The sequence below is a fragment of the Nicotiana tomentosiformis genome, chromosome 2, assembly GCF_000390325.3.
Source record: "Nicotiana tomentosiformis chromosome 2, ASM39032v3, whole genome shotgun sequence".
NCBI classification, from domain to species: Eukaryota; Viridiplantae; Streptophyta; class Magnoliopsida; order Solanales; family Solanaceae; genus Nicotiana; species Nicotiana tomentosiformis.
The window spans coordinates 117,901,527-117,925,142 of record NC_090813.1 but is presented as its reverse complement, the minus strand read 5'-3'; positions in this window follow the sequence as shown (position 1 = coordinate 117,925,142).

Genomic DNA, 23,616 nt, shown 5'->3' with positions numbered 1-23,616 from the left:
TATTCTGCCCAATTACGCCTTCATCGCGAACGCGACCTTCCCCTCGCGTTCGCATAGAACAACTCAGACGGCCCCTCAAATTAACCCTTCGCGAATGCGTCCTCTAACTCGCGAACGTGAAGTTTTGCCGACCCCACTCATCGCGAACGCGACCTCACCCCCACGAACGCGTAAACCCATAGTATGGGGTTCCCTGGTGTCTCTTCCCTTCTTCGCGAATGCGTCCCCCATCTCGTGAACGCGATGCATTCTCTGCCCAACCTTCGCGAATGCGTCCTCTTCTTTGCGAATGCGAAGAACAAATCTCCCTCATCCTCTAGATGCACTTTGTGAATGCGTAAGAGGAAACCAGAACAGCTACATCGGCAAATCTTCAGCCAACAAGCAAAGTCCAAAAATGATCTGCAAACCATCCGAAAGTCACCCGAGGCTCCCTGGACCTCAACCAGACATACCATCAAATCCCAAAATATCATACGAACTTAGTCGAACCCTCAAATCACCTCGAACAACATCAAAATATACGAATCGCACATAGATTCAAGCCTATTGAACTTTGAATTTTCAAATTTTTACAACCGATGCCTAAACCTATCAAATCACGTCAGATTGACCCCAAATTTTGCACAAAAGTTCCAAATGACACCACGGACCTGCTGCAACTTCCGAAATTAAAATCCGACCCTGATATCCAAAAGTCCACTCCCGGTCAAACTTAACAAAAATTGAACTTTCACCCTTTCAAGCCTAATTCAACTACAAACCTCCAAATCACAATACAGACACGCTCCTAAGTCCAAAATTACCTAACGGGGCTAACGAAACCATCAAAAATCAAATCCGAAGTCGTTTACACAAAAGTCAACATCCAGTCAACCTTTTCAACTTAAGTTTTCCTCTTGGAGACTAAGTGTCTCAATTCATTTCAAAACCCCACCGGACCCGAACCAATTACCCCGACAAGTCATATAACAACTATAAAGCATAAATTGACCAGTAAATGGGGGAATGGGGTTATAATACTCGAAACGACCAGCCGGGTCGTTACATATAATAGGTATTATATCTCTCATCAATGAAAGGATATGAGAGACAAACGTAGTAAAAGTATGTTAGTGATTTTTTTTGGTTGTAGTGATTTCTATAAGTTAAACTTTTAATTGATTTTGAAGTTCTAAATATTAGTATTCGTACCTAGTTCAAATAAATAATAATTTTATATAAAAAATATAGTTGATTTGATTTCCTAATTATTAGAAAAATAACTTAAATGACTATTTTGTACAATGTAAAAATATATTTTAAAGGGTAAAAAAGGCGAACGATATTTTCCTAAGGGGATTCGTGCATTTAATATAACATAGATAGATAGATAGATAGATAGATAGATAGATAGATATAGATTATTATCATTTCCATTACTACTAGCACAATTATTATTATTATTATTATATAGTGGTTCGAGAGAAGCATCTTATTTTCCTTTGGTTAATCAAGTGATAAATATTTTTTCAATTTCACATTTTTGTAAAATATTTACTATAGTAATACTATGACATTTATTTAACAAGCAATAAAATCATCACGACCCAAATCTCTCTCCGTAGGATGTCGTGATGACACCTAGTCCTATGGACTAGGTAAGCCTAACATTTACTAAAATAATAACAATATTAATTAACGACTGACAAATGCGAAGTAGAAATCTCTTTACAATACTTACAATCCCAAAATCGGTAGTACAAGTCATAAGCTCTACTGAGTTACTAGAAAGCCTATAAATACAACTGTTTTGAAGTAGAGATAAAATAGTGCAAGAACAATATCAGAAGGTCACTCCGAAACCTGCGAACGCATCAACAGGTTTAAATTGAGTCTCCACAGCAAGATCCGTACAGCTAGCTAGCGATCAAGTAACTCCAATTTACCTGGCTCTGCACAAAAATGTGCAGAAGTATAGTATGAGTACATCACAGTCGGTACCCAGTAAGTATCAAGACTAACATCAGTGGAGAAGTGATGAGGTACAGTCAAGACACTCACTAGTGAAATAATCTGTGCAATATAGCATACAAAAATAATAGAGAACAAATGGCAGTGATAGCAACAATAACCAACTAGTGATATAAATAGCAAGGTAGCAAGAACACCATCAGTATTACTCAGACGAATAAGAAACACAAGTACAACCAATTAAACAAGTCCTTTAAATATAAATCTTTCACATATAATTCTTTCGAATAAATACCCTCCGAATATATTTCTTCAAATAAATAATCCTTATATAAAAATCATAAAATACTGGTCTCAGCCCCTTTTCATATTCTCACGGGACCTCGTGCCCATATCTCTTTCAGCATACAGACAACTTTCGTGCCAAATATACCAATACATAAAATCTACACGATCAATTTATTTTGAATAAAGTAAGGTCATAATTTTTAAACCAAGTAACAATTCAACAAAGAAATTGTAACGACCCAACCTGTCGTTTTGCCTTCTAGAACCCCGTTCCTCTAAATAAGACTCCCCGTATTTGATTTTGCTATTTTATGACTTGCGGGGATGGTTAGTTCAGGGTTCGGCTGAAATCAAAACACTTGGTTCCTTAGTTTGGCTTTAAAAGGCCAAGTTTGACTTCGGTCAATATTTTGAGTAAGCGACCTCGAAATCGGGATTTGACGGTTCCAATAGGTTCGTATGATAATTTTGGACTTGGGCGTATGTTTGGATCGGGTTTTGGATGACCCGAGAGCGTTTCGGCGCCTAAATAGCGAAAGTTGGCTCTTTATAGGTTTTAAAGTTCTTTAAATTTGGTTTGGTATAGGTTTTGGAGTAAGTGAGGTCCGTTTGGAATTCAGAGCTTGGGAATAGTCCCGTATGTTGATTTAAGACTTGCACGCAAAATTTTTGTCATTCTGAGTAGTTTAAAAATGTTTCAGCGCGTTCGGAGTAAGTTTGCAGAATTTGAAATTTCTAAGTTGAATCAATTTGGTTTGAGGTATGATTCTTAGTTTTGATGTTGTTTTACGCATTTCGAGGGTTTGAGCAAGTCCGTTTTATGATTTCAAACTTTTTGGTATGTTCGGGTGAGGCCTCAGAGGCCTCGGGTGTTAACCGAACGAGGCTCAAACCATGTTTGGACTTGAGAGAAACAACTGAATCTTCCAGCTTTTGGTGCAATCGCACCTATGCTTGGACAGTCGCAGGTGCGAGCCATGAGCCACAGAAGAGAACCAGTGAGGGAAGCCCAACCATCCACAGGTGCGTAAGTTTTGGCGTACCTGCGAGAGCGCACCTGCGAAGCCAGCGATCGCAGGAGCGAATGATTGGTCTCACCCGCGGACGCGCAAAAGCGGTCCTTTGGTCCGCAAGTGCCGAGCCTGGCCATGTGTGAGGAGTTTTCCGCAGGTGCGGCAGAGCTCCGTAGGTGCGAAAATCACAAAAGGAAGAACCTTCATTTAAGTCGGGGTTTGAGTATTTTTAACCCATTTTTCTCCATTCTTGGGCGATTTTGGAGCTTCTTGACAGGAATATTCACCTAGCAACTTGGAGGTAAGTTAATTCTACCTATTGTGAGTTAAATACATAGATTATGCGTAGGTTATAACATGTAAATTGTGAAAACCAAGGGTTTAGATGAAAAACCAATGTTTTGATAAAAATTAGATTTTGGCCACGAAAATGGTTATGGAATGGGATAAAAATTATATATTTGAGTTCTTAAGGTTATGGGTGACGGTTTCCTCCAAATATTTTCGGAATCCGGGCACGTGGGCCCCAGGTGAACTTTAGAAATTTTACCAATTTGGGTTGAGTGATTAATCTGATAATCTAATTTCGAATTATTGAGCATGTATTGATTAAATTGTATAATATTTGGCTAGTTTCAAATTTTTCGGTACCAAATTGATACTTTAACGTGTAATTGTGATCGGGAAGTGAACTTTGAGATGAGGTAAGTCTCTTATCTAACCATGTAAGAGGAAAATTACATATAGGTGTTGTAAATAAATATTCGTTTCTAATTGTGGGGGCTGCGTACGTACGAGCTGACGAGAGTACGTGCGTAGCTACTATTATGCTATTGTTCGGATAGTTTTAGGACCCAATTCATGAACCATTTGGAATTTTGCACTATATTGTTAAATTAAAATGCCTAAATTATATTAGAACTTGTTAGAGAAAATTTGAAAGATAGTTAATGAAATTTGAATTACCTTGGATATAAATCATTAATAATATTTAAGTCAAATGCTTATAAAATATCCTTCTCTTCCTGTGGAGCGGGCCGAGCGCCTCGACAGTAGATAGATGCATCTATTGATCGTGCCGCACATCTCTCGGTAGTGTACACGTCACTCTGGATAGGACCGTACGACCTCGACATAAATTGTGCTTAATAATAATAATTACACGGTGCTATGTCATATTATGGCGACTTGCGAAGATAAATGGCTTATTGGAAATTATTAAACTGTGAAAGAATTAATTGTTTCTGCTTGTTAAGGAATTTAATTTTATTCACATAAATCATGTTTATTTAAATATTTCTAACTTAATATTATTGACCCATAGTGAAAGTCGAAGTCGACCTATCGTCACTACTTCTTCGAGATTAGACTTGATATTTACTGGGTACACATTGTTTACGTACCTTGCTGCACTTTTTGTGCAGGATCTGAGATAGGAGCATCAGGTGGTCCTACTGGTGCGCATCCCTATTTTTCCGAGGCCTAGTGGTGAGCTACCTTTCCCTAGACATTCCACAACACCAAGTGTCTCTCTTTGTATTTGTATTCTGTCTAATTTATGTTTAGACAATATTTAGAATTTTGTATAATCTACTAGATTCTTATACACTTGGGACACCAGGTCTTGGAACACACTTTAGTAGAATTGTGGGTTAAAATTATTATTTTGGTTTTTTTTATTTATTTAGACTTTCTATTTTTATTAAATCTTGCAAGTAAGGAAAGTTTAATTACTCAAAAAATTACTAAAAGAGCAAATATATGTTTAATCCACTAGTTGGCTTGTCTAGCAGTGATAATGGGCGCCATCATAATCTATAAGTTAAATTGGGTTGTGACAACATGGTATCAGAGCACTAGCTTCACGTAGGTCTCACAAGTTATGAGTAGGCCTAGTAGAGTCTTGCGGATCGGTATGGAGATGTTTGTACTTATCTTCGAGAGACTATAGGGTGTTAGGAAACTACCTTTTTTCATCTACTATCGTGGTGAAAATGCGCTCTACAGATGTCGTGAGAATGCACTTTACGGATGTTCCAGACCAGGGAAGAGCTGCTCCCCCTGTTGTCAGAGGCCGAGGGAGGGCTCCAGCCCGTGGTAGGGACGAGGACGTCCCAGGGCTACTCCAGCTATGCCACTAGTGGGTCTAGCAGAGGATCCAATTATTGAGGAGCAGGGTGAGGTGCCTATAGCAGAGCCAGCTCTGGTGGATTTCACGTCCGCACTGGGATTTCAGGAGGTCAAGAGCCGTATGTTGCGGTTCATGGATACAATGACTCAGGCCGGTTTATTTTCTGTAGACCCAGCCACATCTCAGGTGGGAGGGGGAGCACAGACCCCTACCGCACAGGATCATGGGCATGCAACTGTGGTATATTAGACCCAGAGTGCACTACCCGCGAGCGGAGCCCAACCAGTGACGACAGCTACACCTGAGCCCAGACCAGCTGCGGTTGGCGATCTGCAGAAACTATTGGATAGATAGACTAGGATACATCCTATTGTCTTTGGGGGTGAGCAACATGAGGATCCCCAGGACTTCATTGATCGGTGTAGGGACAGACTGCACAACATGAGGATATTGGAGTCCCATGGGGTAGACTTTGGTACCTTTCAGCTGGTGGGCAGGACCCGTTGATGGTGGTAGTCCTATCTTCTTGGCAGACAAGCAGATTCTTCTCCCATGACTTGGGACAAGTTCACCCGTATTTTCCTGGATAGGATATTCCACCCTCCTAGAGGGAAAAGTTGGGTTTTAGCTCAAGCAGCTCCAGCAGGGTCAGATATCAGTGACAGATTATGAGGCAAGGTTCTCTGAGTTGTCTCACCATGCACTTATGATACTCCCTACTGATGCAGAGAGAGTACTGAGGTTTGTTGCAGGTTTGCACACTAGTATTCGGGCCACTATGGCCCGAGAGGTTGAGATGGGGATTTCTTGTGAGATGGTTGAGGAGATAGCCCATAAGATTGAGGGTGTGTGTCAGCATAGCCGAGAGTAGGCTACGAGAGACAAGCAGTTTCAATATTGTAGAGATTTCAGAGGTGCCCCGGCTGGGGGTAGAGGTCTGTTCTTGAGAGGTCAGTCCAGCAGGCCCCGATACCCAGCACCACCGCCTCCTCGGGGTGCTCCAGTGCAACTTTATTTCAGTACTATGCTAGAGAGTTCTTACAGCCCACCATCCATTCAGGGATCTTCCAGTGGGTATTTAGGTCATCAGGGCAAGACTTCAATTCAGCAGTCCACCGTACCGACGGGTTATTTCGAGTGTGGGAATTTCAGTCATATGTGGAGGTTCTGCCCCAAGCTTTGGGGTAGGCCAGTGCAGCAGGATCGACAGCCTATGATTACAGCACCTGTTGCTCCACCAGCTGTTCAGCCGACCAGAGACAGAGGGCAGGTGAGTACGGGCCATCCTAGAGGTGGAGGCCAGCTAGGTGGAGGCCAGTCAGGTGGCACTCCAACTCAGTTTCATGCTTTTTCTGCCAAACCAGATGTAGGGGCCTCATATGCCGTGATCACAGGTAGTATTTCACCCTTCGCGTTCGCAAAGGAGTCCACGCATTCACGAAGAGTAGGCCAGGCAAGCCTTCGCATTCGCGAAGAGCATTTTATGGCCTGGGGATCTTGCCTTCGCAAATGTGAGGCACATATCGCGTTCACGAAGAAGGGGCCAGAAGAGCTGGGTAGAATGTCTTAAAAACGGAACTCAGTCATTTTTGAGCCCTTTTTCTCCATTCTTGGGCGATTTTGGAGCTTCTTGAGAGTGGTGTTCCCCTAGCAACGTGGAGGTAAGTTAATTACACATATTGTGATTTAAATACATAGATTATGGTTAGATTATAACATGTAAATTATGGAAATGAAGGGTTTAGATGAAAAAACTTGGTTTTGATAAAATGCGATTTTAACCACGAAAATGGTTATGGAATGGGATGAAAATTGTATATATGAGTTCTTAAGGTTATGGGCGACGATTTCCTCAGAAAATTTCCAGAATCTGGGCACATGGGACCGGGGTGAATTTTCATGACCCAACATCTCACTTGTCGTGATGATGTCGATCTCAATACTAGGCAAGTCGACAATATCAATAAATTACAATATTTTTTAACTTTGAAAACATAACATTTGATTCCAATAGAAAACATCACAATTATAGATACAAAACACTCTTAAAACCCGGTGTCACTGAGTAAATGAGTATCTAAATGATAACAAAGTCTGACTAATAAAAACACTGTCTAAAAATATAGAATAGTACAATAACTGAAGGGAGAGAGTCAAGGTCAACAGACGTTAAACAATTACCTCGGAATCTCCGAAAAATCAACTGTGCGAAGAATTCAACACCCACTGTGATCGAGAACACCTGGATCTGCACACGAGGTGCAGGGTGTAGTATGAGTACAACCAACTCAGCAAGTAACAATACTAAATAAAGAACGAAAAGTAGTGACGAGCTTCATAGCTAAGTCCAATTACAGTAATTTCCAACATAAGAAAGTAGGCATGCTTGCAAGTTCAACAATTAAGGCCCAAACAGTAATTTCATATCAAGTTCGACTGAAACGGGAGATAATATCTCTCAGAAATTTCCAAAACAGTAATATATGATAACTGTAGTACAACAATAATGAAATCAAATACATCATCCTAGGACCACAATCACTCAGCCATTCCATTCACTCAGCACTCAGCACTCACACTCAGTAGGTACCTGCGCTCACTGGAGATGTGTACAGACTTCGAAGGAGCTCCTTCAGCCCAAGCGCTACAATCCGCACGGACAACTCACTTGCTGCACGGACAACTCACATGCTATAGTATAATATCTGGATCCAGACGGACAACTCACGTGCTACACGGACAACTCACGTGCTATAGTATAAATATTTCACAATCAGGCCCTCGGCCTCATAAATCTCCCCAGTGTCTTGGGATCTCAATAATCATGGAAATCAGCCCCAACAGAAATGATATAATGTATCAACAAGGAACAATAGAGTCTGAGATAAAATAAACAAGTGTCACGACCCAATTTTTCCTCTGTTGGGTATCGTGATGGCACCAAGTCTTAGGGACTAGGTAAGCCTAACAATAATTAAAACAACAACGTTATTTAAATAGAATCTCTTAAAATCCCAAAACCAGCAGTACAAGTCATAAGCTCTACAGAGTGTTTGCTAGGAAACTACTAAATACAACTGTCTAGAAATAAGTATAAACAGTGCAAAACGAAAACTGGAAGGTGACTCTGAAGCCTGCGAACACAGCAACAGGTCTACCTTAAGTCTCCACAGCAACAGTCCACACAGCTAGCTAACGAACAAGTCCCTGGATCTGCACAAAAATATGCAGAAGAGTAGCATGAGCACACCACAACGGTGCCCAGTAAGTATCAAGACTAATCTCAGTGGAGTAGTGACAAGGAACAGTCAAGACATCTACTGGCCTAATAAACTGAACAGATATAAGCACATGAATAACAGAAGTATGATGTATACATAAAGACTATGCAATATGGCTCACAATACAGTAATGGAATTAAAGCGAGAAAACAACAAGTATCAGCGGAATATCATGAAAATGACGCAGACAAAGTAAATGGAACACAACCTAAATCCGGAATCACGAATACAGCAAGGACAAGAAATAACTCAGTAATTACAACCGCTTTTACATCAGGTTTTAGTCAACAACTCCACGAGATACAGAACCCCGGATAATTCACAACTCACAGGTCTCAATACCTGAACCCTAACACTTGGCATCCTATGCCCTCATAACACCTCATGACCACACTGACGACTCATGTGCCAATAGAGCCATTCTCACATAAAAGACAAGTAAACAAGGGTGAGCATCTATGCTCAATAATATCAAGAACACCTCTTATCCGATAAGGGTGCTTAACTACGTGTATGCTTGTGCAATTGTCCTACCATAGTCCATATCAGCAAATAAGCATAAGAAAAAAGAACGGGCAGCATGTAGAATATTTTCTCACAGCTTTCACAAGATAAAGCTCACACAGGTATGTATACTACTTCACAAATATCAACAACAAGAATGCCCCCAGGCCACAAATCAATCCCTAACACAGCCCACCTTGTCTCGCCACGTGTGCAATAGTAACATAATTGCCCGCCTTGTCTCGCCACACGTGCATAATAATATTTTCACCTTGTATCGCCACATGCGCAACCCCCCCCCCATATATATATATATATATATATCCCACCTTGTCACGCCGTATGTGCAAAATCAATAGTAACAATAGCATGGCAGAAACCTCGTGCAACCCCATAACAACAACCGCATGGCAGAAACCTCGTGCAGCACAATAATAACAGGCGCACGATAGAAACCTCGTGCATAACCACAACATATACAACAACAACAATGGCAATAATACAAAGTACGACAAGTAAATCAACTCAAGAACTTTTAAAATCATAGGAAAATGTGGGACCAAATCACAAAGAATAACCACAGTAAATAATGTTAGGCTTAAAGAGAACAACTCAACAAAGGAAAACTAATGTGTATCAACGATTCCACAATATAAATTTCAACAACAGGGAAACTAACATGAGTCAAATAATTCCAAATAAAACAAGTTTACTAAGATATAGGATATCTAAAACTTCTTTTAAGGTTGAGAAATTACTAAGGATTTTCAACAATTAAATTAAGGATAAGCAGCGGAATGATAATCATAACCTTAATTAAGACTGAACAAATTATAAGATGATACAATAATAATTTCAAATAAAGATAAGCAGTTATGAAAAGATAGCATGACAATAGAGGAGGTAAAATCTTCAGTTAAGTCAAATAAAAGTCAAATAGGCAATTAGAGTGAATCCTGAAAGCAATTAATTTTAATTAAAGTATGTAGAGGCGAAACTAGTAAATAGGAACTTAATCATATCAAGATCAACTTCATATTTAGTGAAGATAAGGACCTAAGAATCCTAAAAAGCCAACTTTCCACAAATAAATCTGTGCGCGCACTCGTCACCTCATGCACACGGGCTACAATCAACATAGAAGACTCAAATCCTAAGGGGAAAATCCCCCACACAAGGTTAGGCAAGATACTTACCGTGAACCAAGCTCAAACAGTCCGTAAGAATGTCCTTTCCTCAATTATCCAAATGCGAATGGCCCAAATCTAGCCAAACACAATTGCATAACATGAATACAACAATAATAGACTTATCTAATCAATGAAATCAACATTTAATAAAAATTTTGAAATTCGCCCTAAAAGGTCGACCCGGGCCCACGTCTCGAAATCGAATAAAAGTCACAAAATACGAACACCTTTCACTCGTACCAAAATTATCCAAATCTGATGTCTGAATCCCAATCAAAACTCGAAATTCTTAGTTGAAGAATTTCTTCCCATTTTTCCTAAATTTTCAATCCAAACCCGAAACTAAATGGAGAAAACAACTATGGATTAATGGAAAACAACCAAAAATGTGTTAGGAAACATTACCCCAAAGTTTCCTCTGAAAAACCCTCAAAAAATTGTCAAATTCCGAGCTCTCAAGTCCAAAAATGAAGAATGAAACCAAACCCTCGGATTTCTCTTTTCTGCCCAGGCGTGACCGCACCTGCGCATAATTAGCCGCATCTGTGCGACCTCAAGTGTGTATGTCCAACCGCACCTGCACTTCCTCTCGCTTCTGCGCTCCAAAAATCTCGCTTCTGCGGAGCCGCTGATGCGCACAATTTCTCCGCACTTGCGGAGACTGTCAAGTCCAGCTCTTCTCGCACCTGCGCCTCAATCTTTGGATCTGCGGGCATCGCAGATGCGGAATTTTCCTTGCACCTGCGACCCCTGGCACTCCTCCATTTTTCCGCTTCTACGCTTGCCTCTCCGCACGTCCTCTCTCGCACATGCAATCTCTTCTTCGCAGGTGTGAAAATACCAGAAGCCTGAAGACTTAGCAGTAACACAAATCAAACTTTTGATCCGTTAAGCACCCAAAACTCACCCGTGGCCCTCGGGACCTCAGCCAAACATACCAACCAATCCTAATACACCATACGAACTTAGTCGAGCCTTAAAGTCACCTCAAACAATGTCGAAACCACGAATCGCACCATGAATCGAACTTATAAATTTCAAATCTTTTAACTTCTAAAACTCGTGCCGAAACCTATCAAATCAACCCGGAATGACGTCAAATTTTGAAGGCAAGTCCCAAATAACATAATGGAGTTGTTCCAACTCTCGGAATCACATTCCGACCCCGATATCAAAAATTTCACTTCTGGTCCAAATCTCAAAAATTTGACTTTCGCCATTTCAAGCCTAAATCAGCTACAGACCTCGGATTTACAGTCCGTACACACTCCTAAGTCCAAAATCACCCAACGGAACTAATGGAATCGACGGAACTCCATTCTGGAGTCGTCTTCATATAGTTCAGACTACAGTCAAAATTCTAAGAATTAAGCTTCCGTTTTAGGGACTAAGTGTCCCAAATCACTCTGAATCATCTGGTAAATGAATTCAACCACGCACGCAAGTCAATACACATATTATGAAGCTGCTCAGGGCCTTATGCCGCAGGACGATACTTAAATTCTCAAAACGACCGGCCGGGTCGTTACATCCTTCCCCTCTTAAACAAATGTTCGTCCTCAAACGTGCTAAGCATCGCCTCGAAGTCTTGAAATCACTGAAAGCACATATTCAACATGCACCCGTGGGTGACCCCACGTCAGCCCAATCCACATAAGCTTGACGACACCATCTCAACTGTAATTTATCCTTTCCATCAACACTGATAAGCCTTAGAGTCAAAATTCTCACCTTCCATTTGTCTTCAAAAGACTCGATTCTAAATCCATAATCGATATCAGTCTCAACCAGCTGTAACAACTCATGCCTACACCCACAAGGTACGACCACACAACAAAACGCCACACATAGGCCCATAATAACATTTCTGATCACAATAGCTGCCCGAAATCAAAACCAGCACCGGCAATTAGACCCATATCCATTAGCAACCCATTTCAAACCTCCACAACACTGATAATGGTGCAAGGAACACTAAGACCTCATAAATATACACCCAATTCAACAAATCACAACTAACACCATCGGGCACACACCCCGCAAGCCAAAACTCAAGAAGCACATAACGAAATGGACTAAGTATATAAAGGGAAACACATAAGATAAATATCAAACAAGCCCGACAGGCACAACTTTCTAACAATACCCTACTACGAATCAATTCAAAAGGAAAAATCAAAGTACATGAACAAATCATAAGGATCTCATCCTGGTATCACCCTCCACCGCAGCACGCAACCCGGCTCAAACATATCAAATCACATGGAATTGAGAGGGTCTCACCCCCGACTCTGAATCATAAGTCAAATACACATCATACCAATGGAAATCTTCTACTAACTCAATTCTGCCAATAAAATCTCAACACTTGCTAAACTCTCACCCAGGTAGAGTATCAAATCACAATTTATAATCAATTTACTCAGGAATCACATCAAACCTGCCATAATGGAAAACATGAATTCACTTCTAGTCTCGTAAATAATGAATAGAAACAAACGATAGACACAGGCTACCACTCATAGAGTCTCCCAACAGGGGTAAACACCTAAACATAATACTAATTCATAAACTCACCCATAGGTGGGATAACAAGTAGGGGAACTCGCCCCGATAAGCAGGACCGAATCAAAATACGAATGGTGCCCCTCTGTAACAAATCAAAAGCATACCTGTATGACATCATCTGGCGCAGTGACCTCGAGCCTACTATATGAAACACATCAACGGGTCGGGCCTTCCCCTCTTGGGTTCCCTGTACTTGCCTGAATACACCGATGTGACACACCTGTCTGAAGTCTAGGACAATCTCTCACCCTGTGGCCTGTATATCCACACTCAAAGCAACCTCTCTGCTGATGTGGTTATGGGAATTGTGCGGTACGGGTACTCTGAGACCCATGAGCACCTGAAACATTGTGCGATGCCTGAAGTGCAAACTGAACTGGCTGACCCACAAAACCTCTACCATATCATACCCTGCCTCCAAAATAAGGACCAGTAGATCTCTCCGGTCTACGAGGCCTCCTCACCTCCTTGTCATCTCTCTCCTGATCTCGCCTGTACTCTCTCTCGTGGCCTCGACTATCTTCACTCTCCTAGTCCCACATGCCCTCTACTCGGCGGGCAATCACTACCACCTGCTAAAACGAAACATATGACTCTAACTCACGAGCCATGCTAGACCGAATATCATGTCTGAGACCCTCAATGAATCTGTGGACACGCTCTCTAACTGTGGTGACTAAAGCAGGTGCATGTCTGACCAAATCACTGAATCTCACGGCATACTGTAGTAATTTCTCAACATGGTATCTAATCAATGAAATCAATATTTAATAAAAATTCTAAAATTCGCCCTAAAAGGTCGACCCGGGCCCACGTCTCGAAATCGGGTAAAAGTCACAAAATACGAACACCTTTCACTCGTACCAAAATTATAAAAATCCGATGTCTAAATCCCAATCAGAACTCGAAACTCTTAGTTGAAGAACTTCTTCCAATTTTTCCTAAATTTTCAATCCAAACCCGAAACTAAATGGAGAAAACAACTATGGATTAATGAAAAACAACCAAAACGAGTTAAGAAACATTACCCCAAAATCTCCTCTGAAAAACCCTCGAACAATCGCCAAATTCCGAGCTCGCAAGTCCAAAAATGAAGAATGAAACCAAGCCCTCGGATTTCTCTTTTCTGCCCAGGCGTGACCGCACCTGCGCATAATTAGGCGCATCTGTGCGACCGCAGGTGCGCATGTCCAATCGCACCTGCGCTTCCTCTCGCTTCTACGCGCCAAAAATCCGCTTCTGCGGAGCCGCTGATGCGCAAAATTTCTCTGCACCTACGGAGACTGTCAAGTTCAGCTCTTCTCGCACCTGCGCCTCAATCTTCGCATCTGCAGGCATCGTAGATGCGGAATTTTCCTCGCACCTGCGACCCCTGGCACTCCTCCATTTTTCCGCTTCTGCGCTTGCTTTTCCGCACGTGTGCTCTTGCACCTGCGGTCTCTTCTTCGCAGGTGTGAAAATACTAGAAGCCTGAAGACTTAGCAATAACACAAATAAAAACTTTTAATCCGTTAAGTACCCGAAACTCACCCGAGGCCCCCGGGACCTCAACCAAACATACCAACCAATCCTAATACACCATACGAACATAGTCGAGCCTTAAAGTCACATCAAACAACGTCGAAACCATGAATCGCACTATGTATCGAACTTATAAATTTCAAATCTTTCAACTTCTAAAACTCATGCCGAAACCTATCAAATCAACTCGGAATGATGTCAAATTTTGCAGGCAAGTCCCAAATAACATAATGGAGCCATTCCAACTCTCGGAATCACATTACGACCCCGATACCAAAAAGTCCACTTTCGGTCCAAATCTCCAAAAATTCGACTTTCGCCATTTCAAGCCTAAATCAGCTACAGACCCCATATTTACAGTCCGAACACGCTCCTAAGTCCAAAATCACCCAACGGATCTAATGGAATTGACGGAACTCCATTCCGAAGTCGTCTTCACATAGTTCCGACTATGGTCAAAATCCTAAGACTTAAGCTTCCGTTTTAGGGACTAAGTGTCCCAAATCACTCTGAATCATCCGGTAACTGAATTCAACCATGCACGCAAGTCAATACACATAATATGAAGCTTCTCAAGGCCTTATACCGCCGGACGAGACTTAAATTCTCAAAACGACCGGCCGGGTCGTTACAACAAGTTAACTATGGCTGAGTACAAAATAGCAATTTAGCAGATAATTCAATATGTGCACAACCTTTGTGGGTCCCTACAGTTCCAACACATAATCAAAATATGATTTGTGATTCAATTTCTCTACTACATGGAAATTGTACTGATTTACAATAGATTATTCAACAACACAGTTCCATGGAATTTGACCAAATCACAATTCCTATGGTGCACGCCCACACGCCCGTCACCTAGCATGTGCGTCGCCTTAAAACCAATCACATAACACATAATCTGGGGTTTCATATCCTCAGGACCAAATTTATAACTGTTACTTACCTCAAACCGTGTAATTCCTTACTCTGCTATGCCTTTGCCTCGCGAATCGGTCTCCAAATGCCTCGAATCTAGTCATAATTAATTCAATTCAGTCAATACAAATTATAGGATCTAATTCCAAATGAAAATACTAATTTTCCAATAAAATCCAAAATTGTACCCAAATATCACGTCTCGGAACCCGACAAAAGTTATAAAATATGAACGCCCATTCAACCATGAGTCCAACCATACCAAATTTACCAAATTCTGACATCAACTCAACCTCCAAATCTCAAATTCTTATTTTGAAATCCCTAGGCCCAAACCCTCTAATTTTACCTCAAAAGTACGTAATCTAGTCGAAATAATCAATGATAATCCAATATTATTGACTATCAATAATCACAAGTGACTTATCTCAACTTTCCCTTCGAAATCCCTCTCACAATTCACCCATATCCGAGTTTGCAAAGTCAAGAAATGATAAAACTCTCGAAACCCAACTTATATATTATGTCCAGGCTTTCTCACACCTGCGGCTTCGCAGGTGCGACCAAAACATCCGCTCATGCGGGCCAAAATTCTGCTCCTGCGAACTCACTTCTGCGAGCCACCAACCGCTTCTGCGGACTCAGCTCACCTCTCAATTTTCACTTCTGTGCTCACTTTGCTGCATCTGCGACCACTTCTCACACCTCGCCCAAGTCCGCTTCTATGCTCCACTCCTCGCTTCTGCGAGCTCGCACCTGCGATGAAAATTCCGCAGGTGCGATTACACCAGCAGATGTCCAACTTCAGCAATTCACTTAACTCTGGGACCTCAACCAATCATACCAACATGTCCTAAAATACAATACGAACTTAGTCGAACCCTAAAATTACCTCAAATGACATCAAACACGCTAAAAACACGAATCATACCCCAATTCAAGCCTAACGAAAACTAACAATTTCCAACTTCTACATTCAATGCCGAAACCTATCAAATCGAGTCCGATTGACCTCAAATTTTGCACACAAGTCATAAATGACATAACAGACCTATTCAAATTTTCAAAATCAGATTCTGACCCCGATATCAAAAAGTCAACTCCTTGGTCAAACTTCCAATCTTAAATTTTTATTTTAGCCATTTCAAGCCTAATTTAGCTACTGGCTTCCAAATAATTTTACGGACACGCTCCTAAGTTCAAAATTACCACACTGAGCTATTGGAATCATCAAAACTATATTCTGGAGTCATTTACACATAAGTCAACACTCGTTCCACCTTTTCAACTTATGTTTTAAACCTTTGAACTAAATCTTCCAATTCATTCCAAAACCTCGGCGGACCCGAACCAATTACCCCGGCAAGTCACATAATAACTATAAAGCATAAATTGAACATCAAATGGGGAACAGGGTTGAGATACTCAAAATGACCGGCCAGGTCGTTACATGAATTTTAGGAATTTTACCAATTTGGGTTGGGTAATTAGTCTAATAGATAAATTTTGAAATTTTGAGTATTTATTGATTAAATTATATAACATTTGGCTAGTTTCAGAGTTTTTGTTACCGAATTGAGGCTTTAACGCGAAATTTTGATCGAGAAGTGAACTTTTAGACGAGGTAAGTCTCTTGTCTAACCCTGTAATAGGGAATTTAACCCATAGATTTTCTAAATAAATAAATGCTTCTAATTGTGGGGGCTACGTACGTACGAGCTGACGAGAGTCTGTGTGTAGCTACTATTATGCTATTGTCCGGGTAGTTTTAGGACCCAATTCATGAACTATTTGGAATTTTGCACTATACTTGTTAAATTAAAATACCTAAATTATATTATAACTTGTTAGAGAAATTTTGAAGGTAGTTAATGAAATTTGTATTACCTTGGATTTAAATCATTAATAATGTTGAAGTCAAATGCTTATAAAATATCATTCTCTTCTTGTGGAGCGGGCCGAATGCCTCGGCAGTAGATAGATGCATATATGGAACGTGCTGCACGACCCTTGGCAGTGTACATGTCACTTTGGATCTGGTCATACAACCTCGGCATAAATCATGAATAATAATTACAATTACACAATGCTTTGACATTTTATTGCAGCTTGTGAAGATAAATGACGTATGGGAATTATTAAATTGTGAAAGAATTATTTATTTCTGCTTGCTAAGAAATTTATTATTATTCACATAAACCGTATTTATTTAAGTATTTCTATCTTGCTATTATTGACCCATAGTGAGTGACTCGTCACTACTTCTTTGAAATTAAACTTGATACTTACTGGGTACACGTTGTTTATGAACTCATGCTACACTTGTTGCACTTTTTGTGCAGGATCTGAGATAGATGCATCAGGTGGTCCTACCGCTGCGCATCCCCGTTATCCCGAGGCCTAGTGGTGAGTTGCCTTTCCTGAGCCGTTCTGCGGCATCTATTGTCTCTCTTTGTATTTGTATTCTGTCTATTTTATGTTCAGACAATATTTAGAATTTTGTATAATCTACTAGATGCTCAAACACTTGTGACACCAGGTCTTGGCACACACGCTAGTAGAATTGTGGTTTGCAATTATTACTTTGGTTTTTATTTATTTAGACTTTTTATTTTTCTTAAATCTTGCAAGTAATGAAAGTTTAATTACTCGAAAATTTATTAAAAGAGGAAACATATGTTTAATTCACTAGTTGGCTTGCCTAGCGGTGTTGTTGGGTGCCATCCCAACCTATAGGTGAAATTGGTTCCTAACAACATGGTATCTGACCACTAGGTCCATGTAGGTCTCACAAGTTATGAGCAGGACTAATAGAGTTTTGCGGATCGGTCCGGAGACGTCTGTACTTATCTTCGAGAGGCTATAGGGTGTTATGAAACTACCTTTCTTCATCTCTTATTCTCTCATATATGGTGAGAACGTGCTCTACGGAGGTTCCAGAGCAAGGGAAAGCTGCTCCCCCTATTGTTAGAGGCCGAGGAAGGGCTCCAGCCTGTGGTAGGGGATGAGGACGTCCCAGGGCTACTCCAGCTATGCCACCAGTGGGTGAAGTAGAGGATCCTTTTATTGAGGAGCAGGGCGAGGTGCCTGTAGTAGAGCCAGGTCCAGTGGATTTCACGTCCACACCAGGATTTCAGGAGGATATGGGTCGTATGTTCCGGTTCATGGATACTATGACTCATGCCGATTTATTTCCGGCAAACCCAGACACATCTCAGGCGGGAGGGGGAGCACATACCCCTACCACACAGGCTCATGGACATAAAACTATGGTATATCAGACCTAGGTTACACTACCCGTGGACGGAGCCCAGCTAGTGGCATCAGCTACACCTGAGCCCAGACCAGCTGCAGTCGGCAAGCCATAGAAACTATTGGACAGATGGACCAGACTACATCTTCTTTTCTTTGGGGGTGAGCAATGTGAGGATCCCCAGGACTTCGTTGATCGGTGCAAGGACAGACTCCATAACATGAGAACATTGGAGTACCATAGGGTAGACTTTGCTACCTTTCAATTGGAGGGCAGGGCCCATCGATGGTTGCAGTCCTATCTTCTTGGCAGACCAACATATTCTCCCCTTATGAATTGGGACAGGTTCACCCGTATCTTCCTGGATAGGTATATTACACCCTCCCGGAGATAAGAGTTGTTGTTTCAGCTCGAGCAGCTCAAGCAAGGTCAGATGTTAGTGACCGATTATGAGGCGAGGTTCTCTGAGTTGTCTCATCATGAACTTATGATACCTACTGATGCAGAGAGAATACAGAGGTTTGTTGCGGGTTTGCACACTAGTATTCAGGCCGCTATCGCCTGAGAGGTTGAGATAGGGACTTCTTATGAGCTGGTTGAGGAGATAGCCCGGAGGATTACGTGTGTGAGTCAGCGTAGCTGAGAACAGGCGATGAGAGACAAGAAGTTTCGATATTCTGGAGAGTTTAAAGGTACACCGGCTGGGGGTAGAGGTCAGTCCAGCAGTCCCCCATGCCCAGCACTACCACCTCCTTGGGGTTCTCCAGTGCGACCTTATTTCAATGTTATGCTAGAGAGTTCTTACCGCCCACCAGCTATTCAGGGTTCCTCCAGTGGGTATTTAGGTCATCAGGGCCAGACTTTAGGTCAGTAGTCCACTGTATCGAGGGGTTGTTTCGAGTGTGGGGATTTTAGTCATATGCGGAGGTTCTGCCCCAGGCTTCGGGGTAGGCCACTGCCGCAGGGTCAGCAACCTATGATTACAACACCAATTGCTCCACCAGTTGTCCGGTCGCCCAGAGGCTGAGGGAAGGTGGGTAGGTGTTGTCCTAGAGGTGGAGGACAGCTAGGTGGAGACCAGTCAGGTGGAGATCTAGCTCGGTTCTATGATTTTCTGGTCAGACCAGATGCAGAGGCCTCAGATGCTGTGATCATAGGTAATATTTCTGTCTGCGACAGAGATGCCTCAGTATTATTTGATCCAGGGTCTACATATTCCCATATGTCATCTCTATTTCCTTATTTCCTAGATGTTTCTCGTGAGTCCTTGGGTACTCTTGTTATGTATCCACTCTTGTGGGTGATTCTATTGTTGTGGATCAGATCTACCAGTCCTGGATTGTTATATTCTGCGGTTTCGAAACTAGAGCAGATCTTCTACTGCTTGAGATGACCAACTCCGAGATCATCTTGGGCAAGGACTGGTTATCTCCATATCATGCCATCCTAGATTTCCATGCCAAGACTGTTACCTTGGCGAATCCGGAGTTTCCTAGGTTGGAGTGGAAGGGTTCGTCTGTCAGCGCATCTAATCAGGTTATTTACTTTCTGAAGGCTCGGCACATGGTCGAGAAAGGTTGTTTGGATTATCTAGACTATGTTCGAGACACTACTACAGAGACTCTGGCATTTGATTCAGTGCATGTAGTCCTGGAGTTCTCTGATGTATTTTCTTCAGATCTTTCAGGCAAGCCACCAGATCGTGATATTAATTTTTGTATTGACTTGGCTCTAGATACCCATACTATATCTATCCCACTGTACCGTATGGCTCCAAAAGAGTTGAAGGAGTTGAAGGAACAACTTGAGGAGTTGTTAGCAGAGGGGTTCATCAGGCCGAGTGTGTCGCCTTGGGGTGCACCGGTATTATTTGTGAAGAAGAAGGATGGGACTATGTGGATGTGTATTGATTATCACCACAAAGTTACCATTAAGAACAAGTACCCACTTCTATGTATTGATGATCTGTTTGACCAGTTGTAGAGTACTAGGATGTTCTCTAAGATCGACTTGAGATCGAGATACCATCAGTTGAAGATTCGGTATTCGGATGTTCCGAAGACTGCTTTACGGACTAGATATGGCCATTATGAGTTTCTGGTAATGTCTTTCAGTTTGACTAAGCCCCGACAGTATTTATGGATTTGATGAACAAGGTGTTCAGGCCATATATTGATTTGTTTGTCACTGTCTTCATTGATGACATTTTGATATACTCGCATAGTATGGAGGAGCACGAACAACATTTGAGAGTGGTGCTTCAGACATTGCGGGAAAAAAAGCTATATTCTAGGGTCTCCAAGTGTGAGTTTTGGCTAAACTCTATAGCATTCTTGGGACATATCTTGTCAGGCGATAATATTAAATTTGATCCCAAAACGATCGAAGCAGTTTAGAATTGGCATCGTCCCACTTCGGCGACTGAGATCAGGAGTTTTTTGGGGTTAGCAGGTTATTATCATCGGTTCGTGGAGGGCTTTTCAACTATTGCAACACCTTTGACCAAATTGACTCAGAAGGGTTCTCCGTTCTGATTGTCTGATGATTGTGAGGTGAGATTTCAGAAGCTCAAGACTGCATTGACTTCAGCATCGGTGTTAGTGCTGTCTTTCGGTTAAGGGATGTATACAGTGTATTGCGACGCTTCACGCATTGTCCTTGGTTGCGTATTGATACAGGACGGGCGAGTTATTTTATATGCCTAACGTCAGCTGAAGCCCCAATAGGAGAATTACCCGTTACATGATTTAGCGTTGGCTGCAATTGTTTACGCTTTTAAGATTTGGAGGCATTATCTTTATGGAGTGTCATGTGAGGTTTACACTAATCATCGCAGTTTGAAACATTTGTTCAAGTAGAGGGACTCAAATTTGAGGCAACGCAGATAGCTCGAGTTACTGAAAGATTATGATATTACCATCATTTATCTTCCAGGCAAGGCAAATGTAGTCGCAGACGGTTTGAGCAGAAAGGCGGTGAGTATGGGTAGATTGGCCTTCATTGTACTAGAGGAGAGGCCATTAGCTTTGGACATTCAGTCCTTGGCTAACAGACTTGTGAGGTTGGATATTTCAGAGCCCAGCCGAGTTCTTGCATGTGTTGTTGCCCAGTCTTCACTATTGGACCAGATCGTGATATTAATTTTTGTATTGACTTGGATCTATATACCCATACTATATCTATCCTACTGTACCGTATGGCTCCAAAAGATTTTAAGGAGTTGAAGGAACAACTTGAGGAGTTGTTAGCAAAGGGGTCCATCAGGCCGAGTGTGTCGCCTTGGGGCGCACCGGAATTATTTATGAAGAAGAAGGATGGGACTATGTGGATGTGTATTGATTATCACCAATTGAACAAAGTTACCATTAAGAACAAGTACCCACTTCCATGTATTGATGATCTGTTTGACCAGTTGTAGAGTGCTAGGATGTTCTCTAAGATCGACTTGAGATCGAGATACCATCAGCTGAAGATTCGGGATTCGGATGTTCCGAAGACTACTTTACGGACTAGATATGGCCATTATGAGTTTCTGGTAATGTCTTTCAGTTTGACTAAGCTCCGATAACGTTTATGGATTTGATGAACAAGGTGTTCAGGCCATATATTGATTCGTTTATCACTGTCTTCATTGATTATATTTTGATATACTCGCATAGTACGGATGAGCACGAACAACATTTGAGAGTGGTGCTTCAGACATTGCGGGAAAAAAAGCTATATTCTAAGTTCTCCAAGTGTGAGTTTTGGCTAAACTCTATAGCATTATTGGGACATATCTTGTTAGGCGATAATATTAAATTTGATCCCAAAAAGATCGAGGCAGTTTAGAATTGGCATCATCCCACTTCGGCAACTGAGATCAGGAGTATTTTGGGGTTAGCAGGTTATTATCATCAGTTCGTGGAGGGCTTTTCATCTATTGCAACACCTTTGACAAAGTTGACTCAGAAGGGTTCTCCGTTCTGATTGTCTGATGATTGTAAGGTGAGCTTTCAGATGCTCAAGACTGCATTGACTTCAGCACCGGTGTTAGTGTTGTCTTTCGGTTTAGGGATGTATACATTGTATTGCGACGCTTCACGCATTGTCCTTGGTTGTGTATTGATACAGGAGGGGCGAGTTATTTCATATGCCTCACGTCAGCTGAAGCCCCAATAGAAGATTACCTGTTGCATGATTTAGCGTTGGCTGCAATTGTTTATGCTTTTAAGATTTGGAGGCATTATCTTTATGGAGTGTCTTGTGAGGTTTACACTAATCATCGCAGTTTGAAACATTTGTTCAAGTAGAGGGACTTAAACTTTAGGCAACGCAGATAGCTCGAGTTACTGAAAGATTATGATATTACCATCATTTATCTTCCAGGCAAGGCAAATGTAGTCGCAGACGCTTTGAGAAGAAAGGCGGTGAGTATGGGTAGCTTGGCCTTCATTGCACCAGAGGAGAGGCCATTAGCTTTGGACATTCAGTCCTTGGCTAACAGACTTGTGAGGTTGGATATTTCAGAGCCCAGCCGAGTTCTTGCATGTGTTGTTGCCCAGTCTTCTCTATTGGACCGGATCAAGGCTCACTAGTTTGATGATCCACACTTGTTGGTTCTTCAGGAGACGGTAATACGAGGTGGTTTCAAGGAGGTCACTATCGGGAATGATGGCGTTCTGCGACTCCAGGGTCGCATATGTGTGGCTAATGTTGATGGCTTGTGGGAAAAGATCCTAGAAGAGGCACGTAGTTCTCGGTATGCTATTCATCTAGGTGCTCTAAAGATGTATCGCGATCTGAGTGGTGGTGGCAGATGAAGAAGGACATAATTGAGTATGTAGCTAGGTGCCTAAATTGCCAACAGGTTAAGTATGAGAACCAGAGGCTAGGTGGCCTACTCTAGCAGATGACTATACCAGAGTGAAAATGGGAACGCATTAATATGGACTTCATAGTTGGGTTGTCGCGGACCTTGTAGGAGTTTGATACAGTTTGGGTCATTGTCAAC